At 45.6% G+C, this 14690-nt stretch overlaps 1 long non-coding RNA gene across 1 annotated transcript in view; it reads right to left on the minus strand.

Moving 5' to 3' along the window:
- Nucleotides 1–229: 229 nt before the first annotated feature.
- Nucleotides 230–14690, minus strand: part of LOC119845500 — a 62314-nt gene continuing 47853 nt past the window's right edge. The window contains exon 5 of the long non-coding RNA XR_005289612.1: nucleotides 230–802. This is a non-coding gene — a long non-coding RNA (uncharacterized LOC119845500). The remainder of the gene's footprint in view (nucleotides 803–14690) is intronic.

Below are 14690 nucleotides of genomic sequence, written 5' to 3' on the forward strand. Positions count from 1 at the left end.
AACACTGACAATGCACTTATTAATTTTGTAGGGTTTGCTATACGTTTATGATTACACTGTTTCTCAATGATCCTATGAGTTGTGTCACAGTGTACAATAACTAAGTTGGTGCTTTCATTCCTGCCAGGCATTCTGCAGCATATGTTGGGAACTAATAATGATGCATTATTTTCAAATAATAGAGTTTCATTGATTAATAAGAACACTTCAGAAACATTCTGTTCAAGTTTAAAGCAAGTTCATTAAAACTTTAATACGTTTTTGTAACAGAGCTTAAAGAAGGGAAAGTAACATGCATGTACATTTTAGCTACACATACATGTGGCTCTCACAGGTCAGTGTATGTGAAGCTGAGATTGTCCTTAATGTCCCCTGGTGTGGAGTGGTAGGGATATGGAGGCTGGCCCCTGGTGCCATGTGGAATGTTGGGGGAAAGGTGTTGGCAAGTGCTATACTGGAGTTCTCCATGGACTGCAAAGGGAGGCAAGCTCGGGATTGTTGAATCTGTAGGTCCACAAGAGTCTGCAGCATCTGTGTTTGCTCCAGAGAAGCTCCATTTTGTCCTGGGGCCTCTCCTTCTCCTTTTCCTTCTGAACTCCTGGGCCTTTCTCCTGTCTGCTCTTTCCCTCTCCAAACATTTTGCAATATTCATCCTCCAAGCCCGCTGTTCACAGCGCTAATGCAGCACTGGCTTGCAGGATCTTGCTGAACATGTCATCCTGAGTCCTCTTCTTTCTCCTCATCTGGCTCAGGCATTTGGGGTGTGTGGAGGGCAAACCCCGCAAGGCTGGAATGGCAGCAGCTACAGATAAAACAGAGGTACCATGTCAGTGCAGTCACAACTGAAAGTGAAAATTAAGGTTCAGAACTCCTGTCCCTTGCTCCTCTAAAATTTTAACCAAGACATGCTTATTGACAGTGCTTGTGCATGGTGCGTATGGCCCACCAGGGTGAGGGAAATGAGGAGGGAATTGCTCAGTTTCATGAAACTATGAGGGTAGAGCAATGGCACTGATCTCTGGCACCACTTTCCACAGACAATGGTGATTTTAGCTGATTTTTCGCTCCTGAGGGTAACAAAGGCAGAGAGAGCACAGCTGCTGCTGGCATCCTGAAGCTTCCCGGGCCCGTATGTTGCTAGGCTGTGCACTGCAGTGCTGCCTCCTGAAGTTATCGCGGACTGGCATGGGGAAGTGTCCTACCGCAGAGGAAGAAATAAAGCTGACATCCCTAGACACCTTCAGGAGAGGATTGCAAAGTATCTCTATGAACATTTAATTGAGATCTCTCAAGAAGATTCAAGGGACATCCTCGTGTACATGATCGAACTGCTCCGCACGGCCCCCCTGCCTAACTCTACAGAGGAATGAAAAAACACACAACTCTACCTCTCTTTGTTATACTGCTACAAGTAAATTAATGAAAAGTTGATAGCTGTGTTCTGCTAAGTTGAGGAAGCCCTCACTGTAATGGGAAATACATTTACACACATACCCGAGGTTGATTCCCTTGCATGGGGCTCACCCGGGCTCGACTGCTGAGACTGACTGGACTGCAGTGGAGACTCAAACAGGTCCTGGTCTGCAGCATAGCTGAACTTCTCACTCACCTTGGTTGCATGTCCCCCATCCTTCCCCACCTCCTCCTTGCCCTCGCTGTTCACAGCAGGGCCTGTGTGACTCAAGCTTCTTGGAGATATCCACTGGGGTGTGCAGGATGGTGGTGGGGTCTCCATCAAATACAACATCCAGCTCTTGTAAAACTGGCAGGTCCGCAGCTTGGCACTGGATTGGATGTTGTCCTCCCTGGCCTTCTGATATACCTTATGCAGTTCCTTTGCTTTTACGTGGCAATGCTGTTGGTCCCACTCATACCCCTTCTCCTGCATCCCCCATGTAATCTGCCCATAGATGTCCACATTTCTATAGCTGGTGCACATATATGCGGCTGATGCAGCCGCCTGTCCCCACAGGCCCATGAGAGCCAGTATTTCCTGGGTATTCCAGGCTCGAGCACATCTGGGGCCTCTAGCCAGCAGGGTCAGCTGCACTCAACAATGGAGCGCTCCTAGGCGTGTTTGCCAAGACGGACAATAAGGAAAAGGCATTTCAAAAATTTGTGGGGTTTTAAAGTGTGCATGATTGGGGAGCGGGGCTTCCAGCGTCCATGACCCTTGAGTAGTGGAATTAACAATTGTGACCACAGTGGTCAGTGTCAAGTTTTGTGGGACAGCTGCTGGAGAACTGTTAGAGTTGACATAGGTAACAGTGTCTGCACTCATGCTGTGTTGACCTCAGTACATAGACTACGGCTCAACGCCGCTCAGAGAGGTGGTGTTACTATGTCAGCATAATGGAGAGCTTACATCAGTAGGAGACAAATTGAACTGTAGACATATGCACTGCTAGGTCAAAAGTGTCTTACATCAGCCTAATTTTGTAGTGTAGCTCAGGTTTTAATGTGAATATAAAACATGGGGCTTGGTGAAAGAGCTGCACTTTATATAAGCTTGGTGGGCTGTAAAAAAATCTAGAGCATTTTCTGTATAATTTTAATTCCCAAAAGTGAAGTTCAAAGGTGATTAAGACTTGATAGTCACTTTTTACAAGCTCAAGCCTCAGACTGGTACGTGGGCAAACTCTTGTGCCTTCATGGTGTCCCACTGAGGTCAGTAAGGTTTTGTACATGGGTCTCCTCCCCACAGATCTGACAGCAGTATTCAGGCCTAAAACAGCAACTCTTAAGAATTATTTTTGGCCATTTTCAACCCATAGCTTGTGAGGAGGAGAAAGGGAGGGAAAGGGGAGGAAGTATAGCAAATTATTGTTTTAAATAGGGGATGTAAGAGCATGGCCTGGTTCTTCTATTGCTCCTACCCTGTTAGCACTTCCACTATATCATTGTGGCAGGTGTGGCTCACAACTGCACTTTGGATAAGGGAAGTAGAAATGTCTTTCTAGGAAGAGGGAAATGAAACACGAGAAAGGTGCAGTAGGGAAAACCTGAGCTCCCATGAGGGAGCCAGAAATGATGCTCACTCATAATATACAGGGAGCCATCAGCCCCTTCTATCATGTGTTTTTCATGTAGAAAACTGGGGGCATATGAATATGGATTTGCCCTAGATATAGTTTGTTACTACAGGGAGATGGAGGGTTTGGCTGTGATCTTGAGGACTAGGGTACCCAACACATGTATTGTGCCAATGTAGTAAGGGATGGGTGGGGGAACTGTGTCAGGCTTAGTGGGCTTGAGGTGTGTCCATGTGTTTGCACAGGAGAAGCTCTTATATCCATTTTAAAGTTAATGAACTGCACCTATTCCAAAGAGCCAGCAGCTTTATGCAGGCGTCCAGCTCCTGCTCAAAGGATGACCTCATCAGAAGAGTCCTGCCACCCAGCTATTGTGTGTATTTAACCATACTGACTTCAGAAACAGCTGAAAATATTTTAATCAAACTTTAGGAAGTATTCCCCTTTGACAGATGAAGTATGGACAAGTTCAAGCAAAAGGTGAACTGTAAACATCACATCTGCAAGTGGCCCTTGAGTGCTGTATTACCAACACCGGTTCTGACATAGGTCCTGGTAGCTTGCTCTGGGCAGGAAAGCGCAATAGGCATTTCAGCTGCTCAGGTTCCCGCAGCTGATGTGTCCCAAACAGCACTCCAAATGCCATGCTCTTCCCAGAGTAACATGACATCCTGCACCAGTATTGCCAACTCCAAATGTTTACAATAAATCATGAGGGTTTTTTTTTTAAAAAATAGTCACCGTTGGGTTCCTTTTATTTACCTTCCAGTTCCCGAGTCTGTAGGTTACACTTACTTCATGCTTTCATACTTTTCTCTGAAATCACAAGTGCTAGAAACTTGTTTTGAAATGAAAGCTGAGAATCGCCTGCAGTCTCCTGATTCCAGCGTCTGAGGTTTTCAGAAAAAAAGCCAAATACCATGACAGTCAGCACCACTGCCGCCTCTGGGACTCCCTCCCCAACCCGCTTCAACATCCACAGAACCTTCCACTCCTGGCGACCCACTGGAAATAAGCAGCAGATTCACCCTCAACACATTCACCACACTGCACTTTGCTCATCCACCACTGCTCATATGATTCACCACTGAATGTTTCAGAAAGGTATAAACAAAAAGTTTCAGCTCTGAAGGACACAGACTGTTGTATAATCTTAATGCAGCTGTCAGATAATTACTGTAATGATGTGGAGTGTTGTCAGACTTAGAATTACTTGAGTACTGTTGGGCAGAGTCTGCTTTAGGCTGATTTCAGCTGGACTATTCACAGAACAAAGTATTATTCCACATGAGCAATATTTGCCAGAATTTGGCTTTAAGGGATGATAGTTCATTTGTTAAATATAATTTCTTTATGCATGCTTCTGGAGGAGATGAGCCATAGCTCCAAGGCCCATATTCTATTTATAGCTTGATCATCGTGAAAGCACCCAATAGTCATGTATTCATAGAATGCAAGGCCAAAAGGGACCACAGAATCATCTAGTCTGACCACCTGTCTACACAGACCACCTGTCTACACAGTTACCCTTGTATTGAACCCAATATGCTTTAGTCAAACAATTTATCTTCCAGAAAGGCATCCAGTCTTGATTAGAAGACACCACTTCCCCCATTCCAGGTTGTTCCAGTGGTTATTCAACCTCACTAAAGTTTTTGTCTAATTTGATTTATTTCTGTAATTTTTAATTTAATACTGATTATTGGAAACCAGCATGATATATCTCTATATCATCTTTTCACAGGTAACAAAACCTTTTTCCTCGCAGGAACAAAAATGAATTTGTATTGTCATTCATTGTGCAAAATATGTAATATTTAGATGCCATGCTTCTTTGTTAAATATATTTATTTTTAAGAAAACCTCATTCTTGCAGAGTGTGCTACTACATGTCCTGCAGTGTGGCTATATCAGAAATACCATACACCATCACATTTCTTTGAAATCTTTTTGATCTTTCAATGCTTTATCTTCGTACTTTCTGAATGAACTTTCCCTTACTTTAAGTATTGTGTAAGTGTGTGCTTTGAAGTCACTCTCAGCCCTGGTCTATACTAGGCGTTGAGGTCAAAGTTAGCAGTGTTAAATCAATGTAACCCTGCACCTGTCCACATGACGAAGCCCTTTTTTTCGACTTAAACGGCTCTTAAAATCGATTTCCTTATTCCACCCCCAACAAGGGGATTAGCGCTGAAATCAGTTTTGCTGGGTCGAATTTGGGATACTGTGGACGCAATTAGATGGTATTGGCCTCTGGGAGCTATCCCAAAGTGCTCCATTATGACCGCTCTGGACAGCGCTCTCAACTCAGATGCACTGACCAGGTAGACAGGAAAAGGCCTGCGAACTTTTGAATTTCAATTTCCTGTTTGGCCAGTGGGGCAAGCTGCAGGTGACCATGCAGAGCTCATCAGCAGAGGTGACCATGATGGAGTCCCAGAATCGCAAAAGAGTTCCAGCATGCACCGAACGGGAGATACGGGATCTGATAGCATGTATTCCTCTCCCCATACAGCGATCAGTACTACGTTCCAGTTTTTGAAATGCCAAAACATTTGTGAAAATCTCCCAGGGCATGAAGGACAGAGGCCATAACAGGGACCCGAAGCAGTGCCGCGTGAAACTTAAGGAGCTGAGGCAAGCCTACCAGAAAACCAGAGAGGCCAACGGCCGCTCCGGCTCAGAGCCCCAAACATGCCACTTCTAGGATGAGCTGCATGCCATTTTAGGGGGTTCAGCCACCACTACCCCAGCAGTGTTGTTTGACTCCTTCAGTGGCAATGGAGGCATCACGGAAGCAGGTTTTGGGGACAAGGAAGACGATGATGATGAGGTTGTAGATAGCTCACAGCAAACAAGCGGAGAAACTGGTTTTCCCGACAGCCAGGAACTGTTTCTCACCCTGGACATGGAGCCAGTACCCCCTGAACCCACCCAAAGCTGCCTCCCGGACCCACCAGGTGGAGAAGGGACCTCTGGTGAGTGTACCTTTTAAAATACTATACAAGGTTTAAAAACCAGCATATTTAATGATTAATTTGCCCTGGCATTCGTGGCTCTCCTGGATATACTCCTAAAGCCTTTGCAAAAGGTTTCTGGGGAGGGCAGCCTTATTCCATCCACCATGGTAGGACACTTTACCACTCCAGGCCAGTAGCACGTACTCGGGAATCATTGTAGAACAAAGCATTGCAGTGTATGTTTGCTGGTATTCCAACAACATCCGTTCTTTACCTCTCTGTATTATCCTCAGGAGAGTGATATCATTCACGGTCACCTGGTTGAAATAAGGTGCTTTTCTTAAAGGAGACATTCAGAGGTGCCCGTTCCTGCTGGGCTGTTTGCCTGTGGCTGAACAGAAATGTTCCCCACTGTTAGCCACGTGGTGGGGGGAGGCAAAATGTGACCTTGTAACGAAAGCACATGTGCTATGTATGTAATGGTAACAGCAAGGTTTACCGTGAAAGAGTGTACCCATTGTTCTATAAAATGGGTCTTTTCAAATACCACTGTCACTTTTTTTTTCTCCACCAGCTGCATGTGTTTCAAGGATCACAGAATCTTCTCCTTCCCAGAGGCTAGCGAAGATTAGAAGGCGAAAAAAACGCACTCGAGATGAAATGTTCTCTGAGCTCAAGCTATCCTCCCACACTGACAGAGCACAGATGAATGCATGGATGCAGACAATGTCAGAGTGCAGGAAAACACAAAATGACCAGGAGGAGAGGTGGCAGGCTGAAGAGACGGCTGAAGCTGAAAGGTGGCGGCAGCGTGATGAGAGGAGGCAGGATTCAATGCTGAGGCTGCTGGTGGATCAAACTAATATGCTCCAGCGTATGGTTGAGCTGCAGAAAAGGCAGCAGGAGCGCAGACCGCCGCTACAGCCCCTGTGTAACCAACCGCCCTCCTCCCCAAGTTCCATAGCCTTCTCACCCAGACCCCAAGAACGTGGTGTGGGGGCCTCTGGCCACCCAGCCACTCCACCCCCAGAGGATTGCCCAAGTAATAGAAGGCTGGCATTCAATAAGTTTTTAACTTTTAAAGTGCTGTGTGGCCTTGTCCTTCCCTCCTCCACCACCCCTCCTGGGCTACCTTGGTAATTATCCCCCTATTTGTGTGATGAATTAATAAAGAATGCATGAATGTGAAGCAACAATGACTTTATTGCCTCTGCAAGCGGTGATCGACAGGGAGGTGGGGAGGTGGTTAGCTTACAGGGAAGTAGAGTGAACCAAGGGGTGGGGGGGTTTCATCAAGGAGGAAACAAACAGAACTTTCACACCGTAGCCTGGCAGTCATGAAACTAGTTTTCAAAGCTTCTCCGATGTGTACTGCACCCTCCTGTGCTCTAACCCGCCATGGTGTCTGGCTGTGCGTAACCAGCAGCCAGGTGATTTGCCTCAACCTCCACCCCACCATAACGTCTCCCCCTTACTCTCACAGATATTGTGGAGTGCACAGCAAGCGTAATAAACAAACAGTGGAAATATTGGTTTTTGCTGAGTCTAACCGAGTCAGTAAACTGTGCCAGCGGCTTTTAAACGTCCAAATGCACCTTCTACACTTGCTCAGCCTGTAGTTGAACAGCTCCTGCCTATCTCCAGGCTGCCTATGTATGGCTTCATGAGCCATGGCATTAGGGGTAGGCTGGGTCCCCAGGGATAACTATAGGCATTTGAACACTCCCAACAGTTATTTTCTGATCTGGGAAGAAAGTTCCCTTCCTGCAGCTTTTGAAACAGACCAGAGTTCCTGAAATGCGAGCATCATGTACTTTTCCCAGCCATCCCATGTTGATGTTGGTGAAATGTCCCTTGTGATCCACCAGTGCTTGCAGAACTAGTTGAAAAGTACCCCTTGTGGTTGATGTACTTGCTGGCTTGGTGCTCCGGTGCCAGATAGGGAGATGGGTTTCATCTATGGCCCACCACAGTAGGGAATCCCATTGCAGCAAAGTCATCCACTATGACCTGCACATTTCCCAGGGTCACTACCCTTGATATCAGCACATCTTGATTGCGTTGGCTACTTGCATCACAGCAGCCCCCACAGTAGATTTGCCCACTCCAAATTGATTCCCAACTGGACCGGTAGTTGTCTGGCATTGCAAGCTTCCGCAGGGCTATGTGCCACTCACTTCTCAACTGTGAGGGCTGCTTCATCTTCGTATTCTTGCGCCTCAGGGCGGGGGGAAAGCAAGTCACAAAGCTCCATGAAAGTGGCCCTTACGCATGCGAAAGGTTCGCAGCCACTGGGAATCGTCCCAGACCTGCAATGCTGGGCGGTCCCACCAGTCTGTGCTTGTTTCCCCGGCCCAGAATCGGCGTCCCACCGCCCGAGCCTGCCCATTAGCACCATGATGCCCACATTGCCAGGGCAAGTGCTTTGAGAGAAGTCTGTGTCCATGTCCTCATCACTCTCGTAACCATGCTGACGTCCCTACTCGCCCGGTTTCGCTTTGCCAGGTTCTGGTGCTGCATATACTGCTGGATATTGCGTGTGGTGTTTATATGCTCCTAATGCCAAAGTGATCTGAGCGGGCTCCACGCTTGCCGTGGTATGGTGTCGCACAGAAAAAAGGCACGGAACACTTGTCTGCTGTTGTCCTGATAGAGGGAGGGGCAACTGATGACATGGCTTACGTGGTTGGCTTACAGGGAATTTAAAATCAACAAAGGGGGTGGCTTTGTGAGAAACTGAATGGCCGCCTCAAGGATAGAACTCAAAACCTCAAGGACAGAACTCAAAACTGGATTAGCAGGCCGTTGATTTCACAGAGGGAGGAGAAAATGAATACAAAACCAAAATCTGGTCTATTTCTGTTTTGAGCCACTTCATCTATCTTTATACATCATGCGGCAGCAGACTGTGCAGTACGACCGCTAGCCATCGTCACCTCCTGGGTGCTCGCAGAAGACGGTGCAGTACGACTACTGGCCATCGTCTTCTGCTAGCTGCAGATTAAAAGACAGTGCACTGATGGTAGGACTCAATCGCCAGAGACAAAACAAGGGAATGACCTGGTTGAGTCACTCCCACATTTGCCCAGGCGCCTGGTTAAAAGAGCACCCAGGACTACGTCAATGACGGCTACCAGTCATACTGCACTGTCTGCTGCCAAAAGGCAATAAACTGCTGCTGTGTAGCAATGCAGTACCACGTCCGCCAGCACCCAGGAGAATACGGTGATGGTTAGCTGAGTAGGCTCCATGCTTGCTGTGTGTCTGGCGTCTGCACAGGTAACTCAAGAAAAAAAGGCGCAAACGATTTGTCTGCCCTTGCTTTTATGGAGGAATGAGGTAGGAACAGGGGCCTGACGATATGTACCCAGAAACCACCCGCGACAATGTTTTAGCCCCATCAGGCACTGGATTTCTACCCAGAATTCAAATGGGCGGTGGAGACTGCAGGAACTGTGGGATAGCTACCACAGTGCAAAGCTCCGGAAGTCGACTGTTCGCCTCGGTACTGTAAGCACACAGTCCGCCGACTACATGCACTTAGGGCTCTGTGTGGGGACACACACACTCGACTGTATAAAACACTTTCTACAAACCGACTTCTATAAATCGACCTAATTTCATAGTGTAGACATACCCTCATTGTCCTATGTCTTTGTGTCGAGCAAATAAGCCTGTCCCACAAGAAACTTGGATCTAGTAAACAAGTACTGTAGGCTTATGACTACTGAGGCTGGATTTAAATATCAATATTTCTAGACTCAGGAATTTACCTGATTCCTCAGAAATACAACCCAAACAGCCATTGAGACATTGGAAAAATTCTGACTTCTGTGAAGCTGAATGAAGGCCATGATGCTTAAGTTGGAGGAAATAAGGTGCAGAGTATATTGGACAGCACATAGTGTACAGTGTTTGAGTAGTTCAAATTAACATGAGCTATCTACAATGGGTAGTAACTATACAACGTTATGTATTTAATAAATTAATTTGGCACACAAGATCTTCAGAAGCCATGAGAGATAATATACACACTGCAAATGTGGATTTCATCTTATGCAGCTCCCCACCTCAGCTGCCATAAGAAAAGGATCTAAATTCTGTAACATAAATCTCCTTCTTTTAATACAGTTTACAACCCGTTATTCATCAATACAAATACTACGTAGGACCTTTAACAATTCCAGAAAGAAGATAATAAAAGGACCATCGTATTATCTACATCTAAAAAAGAGCTTCTGCATATTGTCAGCCTGCAGTAACTGTGGTTCTTCAAGATGTGTCCCCCATGGGTGCTCCATTCTAGGTGTGTTAGTGCTCCCTGTACCTTTGATTGGTGATGGTCTCATAGCAGTGTCTGTTCAGCCTGCACATATGTGCTAGTCAGCCTCTTTCCCTGTGCCATTGTTACATAGCATTGCGTGGGTGAACTGCCCTCCAATTCCTTCTCTACCACAAAGCATTTAGAACTCCAAAGCAGAGGGAAAGGAGGAAGGTAGTGGATACACATGTTGAAGAATTATAGTTACTGCACAGGGTGAGTAAGCATTTCTTCTTCTTCAAGTAGGGTCCCTATGGTGCTCCGCTCTACACCGACTACCGAACAGTTCCATCTGAGGAGAAGAGGGGCTTTGGAGTTGAGCCCAGTATGGAAGAAAGTACAGCTGAGCCAAATATAGTAAACAGAAGCAAAGTCGTGAGTTATTGCATAGTGATCAGTGGAATGCTTGTATAGAAGCCCAAGTAGCGACTTTACATATTTCAATTATGGGCATGTTTTTGAGAAATGCTGTAGAGGTGGAAATGGACCTCACAGAGTGAGTACGTCTGTTCAAAGGTGCTTGAATATTACAAGATTCATAGAAGAATTAATGCAGTCAGATAGCCACTTTGATTAGAGATTGCAGACCCTGTTGATCCATCTATGAGTAAGACAATTTGGGTTTAGTCTTATTCAGATAGACGGCAAAGGTTCTCCTGATATTAAGGGTGTGCAACAGTGTCTCTTGTTTATCTAGGTAAGGTGTAGGGTGCAAGACTGGTGAATGGGTTGTTCTATATGGAACTCAGAGGAAAGTTTAGGCATAAATTTGGGCTGGGGTCTCAATGTGACTTTGTCCTTAAAAAGTACTGTGAAAGAGGGCCATGCCATAAGGGTCTCTATTTCCCCAAGCCATTGCACTGACATGATGGCTATCAGGAATGCTGTTTTCATTGACAATGGAGCAGTGAGTAGGAAGCCATTGGTTCAACTGGCGATTTTGTAAGGCATTTAAGAACCAGATTGAGGTCCCAAACTAGAGTAGGCTGCTTGACTGGCAGATAGAGATTTCCGAACCCCCTGAGGAATCTCACGTTGTTGGGTGGGCAAAAATGGAATAATCCTCTATTGGAGAATGGGAAAGCTGTGATGGCTTACAGGTTAACTCTAATGGAGCTTAGTGATATCCCAAAACTTTTAATATTAGGATATAGTCCATTATGTATGGCAACAATGAGGTCATCAGTGGAATATGTCTGAGGTCACACCAACAGACGAATCTTGTCCATATTTGAGAGTGTGTGTAGTGAGTAGACTCTTTTCTGCTGTATTATAGTACTCTTTTTACCTCCTCTGAGCAGGTTGTCTCTAATCCCGTGAACTACTGACCAACTACGCTTTGAGACAAAGCACTCTGAGACTGGGAGGAGGGATCTTCCTGCCTTCCTGGGAGAGGAGATGAGATGAGATGAGATGAGATGTGACATGGAGTGTGATCAGTGAGCAAATGGCTTACAGCTGTATTCGGTATGGAAACCATGTTTGTCTGGGCCAGGTCAGAACTATTAGGATGACTATGGTTTTGTCCTTTTTTATTTTGAGCAGAACTTTGGCTATTAGAGGAGTCTGTAGGGATGCGTACAGTAGATCTGATGACTAATGAAGGTGAAAGGCATCTCCCAGAGATTGGTGACCCAGTCTGACTGTCACGCAAAACTGAGCACACTTCTTGTTTATCATTGCAGCAAACAACTCTATCTGGTGGGTGCCTCATTGCCATAATATGTAGAATAATATGCTGAAGTCTATTTCCCAATCATGTCTTGGAAGAAATTCCTGCTAAGTATATCCACAATCACATTCTAGCCCCCTGGAAGATAGGCTGCTGTGATGACAATCTGATTGTGTACACATCAATTCCAAAGCTTGACAAACTCAGTGCACAGGGAAGGGTTTCTTGCTCCTCCTTGGTGGTTGATATAAAAACCATGCATGATATGTTGTTGTCCACCATGACCTTTATGTGCTTGCCCCTGAGTAGTGGTAAAAACTGGACACAGGCATATCTGACTGCTTTGAATTACAGGAGTTTAATATGTAGCATGGTCTCTTGCAACATCCACTTGCCCTGGGCTGTGTGAGCATCCAGATGTGCTCCCCACTCCAGCAGGCTGCATCTGTTGCTATGACAACCCTTGGAAAAGGACATGCAAATGGGACTCCTGCACCCATGTTGTGATGGGATTTCCACCAACTGAGGAAGTGTTTTATGCAGGTGGGTATGGAAAGAAGCATATTTAAACTTGTCTGTTTGGTGAATAAACAGTCCTGAGCCACCACTGAAGGCAGTGCATTCGGAGTCTTGCATAGTCTGTGATGAAGGTATTGGCTGCCATGAGCCCCATCAACTGCAGACAGTCTTGACTGGAGTTTGGAGGCTGAACTGGATTGTTTTGGCTATGTTGGAAATGGCCACAACCTGTGCGAAGGAAGGTAGACTTTTGCCATTATTGAATCGAGATGAGTTCCTATGAATTCTTTTTGCACAGGGGTCAAAATGGATTTTTGAATGTTCAGTTGCAGACCCAATTAGACAAAAAGATCTTTGACTTCAGAAGTTGCCTGTGACTTCAGTTCCAAGCATCCAGCTAAGGGAACACTAAAATACTTTTCCCACATAGCTGCACTGCTATTACTGACATGACTTTCTAAAAGACACTCAAGACAGATGACAGGCCAAAAGGGAGCACCCAGTACTGAAAGTGTCCTGACTGATAGTGAAATGTAGGACTAGTTTGTGAGATGGGCGGATCGCAAAGTGAAAATATGCATCCTGAAGGTCAAGGGCTCAGAACCAATCCCCTTGATCTAGTGACAGAATTATCACTTCAAGTGTCACCATTTTGAATTTTTGTGCCTTCACATAAGTGTTGAGTAGCCTCAAATCTAGGATGGGTCTCCAACTGCCATTCTTTTTTGCTACCAGGAGGTACCTGGAATAAAATCCCTTTCCTCTGTGCTGCATGGGAACTGGTTCTAGGTGACTCAAGCATAGAAGTCTATTTCTTGACCAGCAAGCTCTCATGACAAGGGGTCCCTGAAGAGGGACATGAAAGGGGTGGGGTTGGTGGAAGAGTAGAATAGTTGATGGTGTACCTGTGCAGATAATATCCAAAACCCACTTGTCTCTAGTGATCAACTCCCAAGCTCACCTGAAGTGGTAAAGGCAAATCACTGAAGGGAGGAAGGGAGGTGAATTGGTGCAGCTGGCGAGGTTGAGGTGTTACATCATGACCTTGACCAGCCTGCCAAAATTGCTACTTGGAGATAAAAGGGTGTGAGGTGGAAGGCTGAGAGGTAGATGGTTTCATTCTCTGGAATTTGTCTCTTTTGATGGCCTCTAAGAGGTCAGGCACTGTGCAGGATGCGATCTCTGAGCTGTCTGGGACTTGTTAAACCTTGTCTGGTAGGCAGGTGTATAGATCCCAAGTGAATGCAAAGTAGTCCTAACGTGCACAGAGATTTGTCTGTGCTGTCTATAAAGAGTTTAGAGCCATCAAAGGAAGGTCTTCCACAGTTTTCTGGGCCCCTTTTGGAATCCAGAGACTTGGAGCCAGGAAGTTCTTCTCATAACTATCGCTATCGAGATTGAACAGGTGGCAGTATCAGCAGTGTCAAGGAAGGCTTGCAGAGATGTTCTGGCAAGTAACTGGCCCTCTGCAATTATTGACTGGAATTGTCTCTGTGCTCCACCAGTAGGTGGTCAACAAAAGAATTCATTTTGATGTAATTTACAGGATTATATTTTGCCATTACAGCTGGTAGTTGTTGATTCTAAATGGTAAGGAGGTGGACAAATACAATTTTTTACCAAATAGGTCTAGACACTCATGATTATTTTCATGGGGGTGGGTTAGCATAGTGCTGCCTTCCACATTTGTTAACTTGTCAACCACCAAAAAATAAGAACAACAGGATATACCAGACGATCTTTGTGGGATCCAGAAGGATCTTATTGACAGGCAAAACTATGTGGGCAGATGAAGGATATCAAGCTCACTACAGCTCACTTCATCGGATGCAACCAATGAAGTGAGCTATAGCTCACGAAAGCTTATGCTCAAATAAATTTGTTAGTCTCTATGGTGTCACAAGTACTCCTTTTCTTTTTTAACTAACTACAGTAATGCTAAGAACTACTACCATAAGAAACTTGTACACAGTTGAGGTCGTCTCAGTTGAGCTTAGAGCTCTATCTCAGGCCAAGGAAGTTGAGAAGGAACTGAGGGAGCTTTGCCCATGCAGTGGTATATAACAACGTAATGGGGCATGCAGCTGACTAGCACAGGTCAAATGGACACTGCTATGAGAAATCACCAAAGGTACGGGGGAGTCAGTGCACCTTGAGTGGAACAACCATAGGGACACTACTCGAAG

The sequence above is a fragment of the Dermochelys coriacea genome, chromosome 1 (genome assembly GCF_009764565.3).
Source record: "Dermochelys coriacea isolate rDerCor1 chromosome 1, rDerCor1.pri.v4, whole genome shotgun sequence".
NCBI classification, from domain to species: Eukaryota; Metazoa; Chordata; order Testudines; family Dermochelyidae; genus Dermochelys; species Dermochelys coriacea.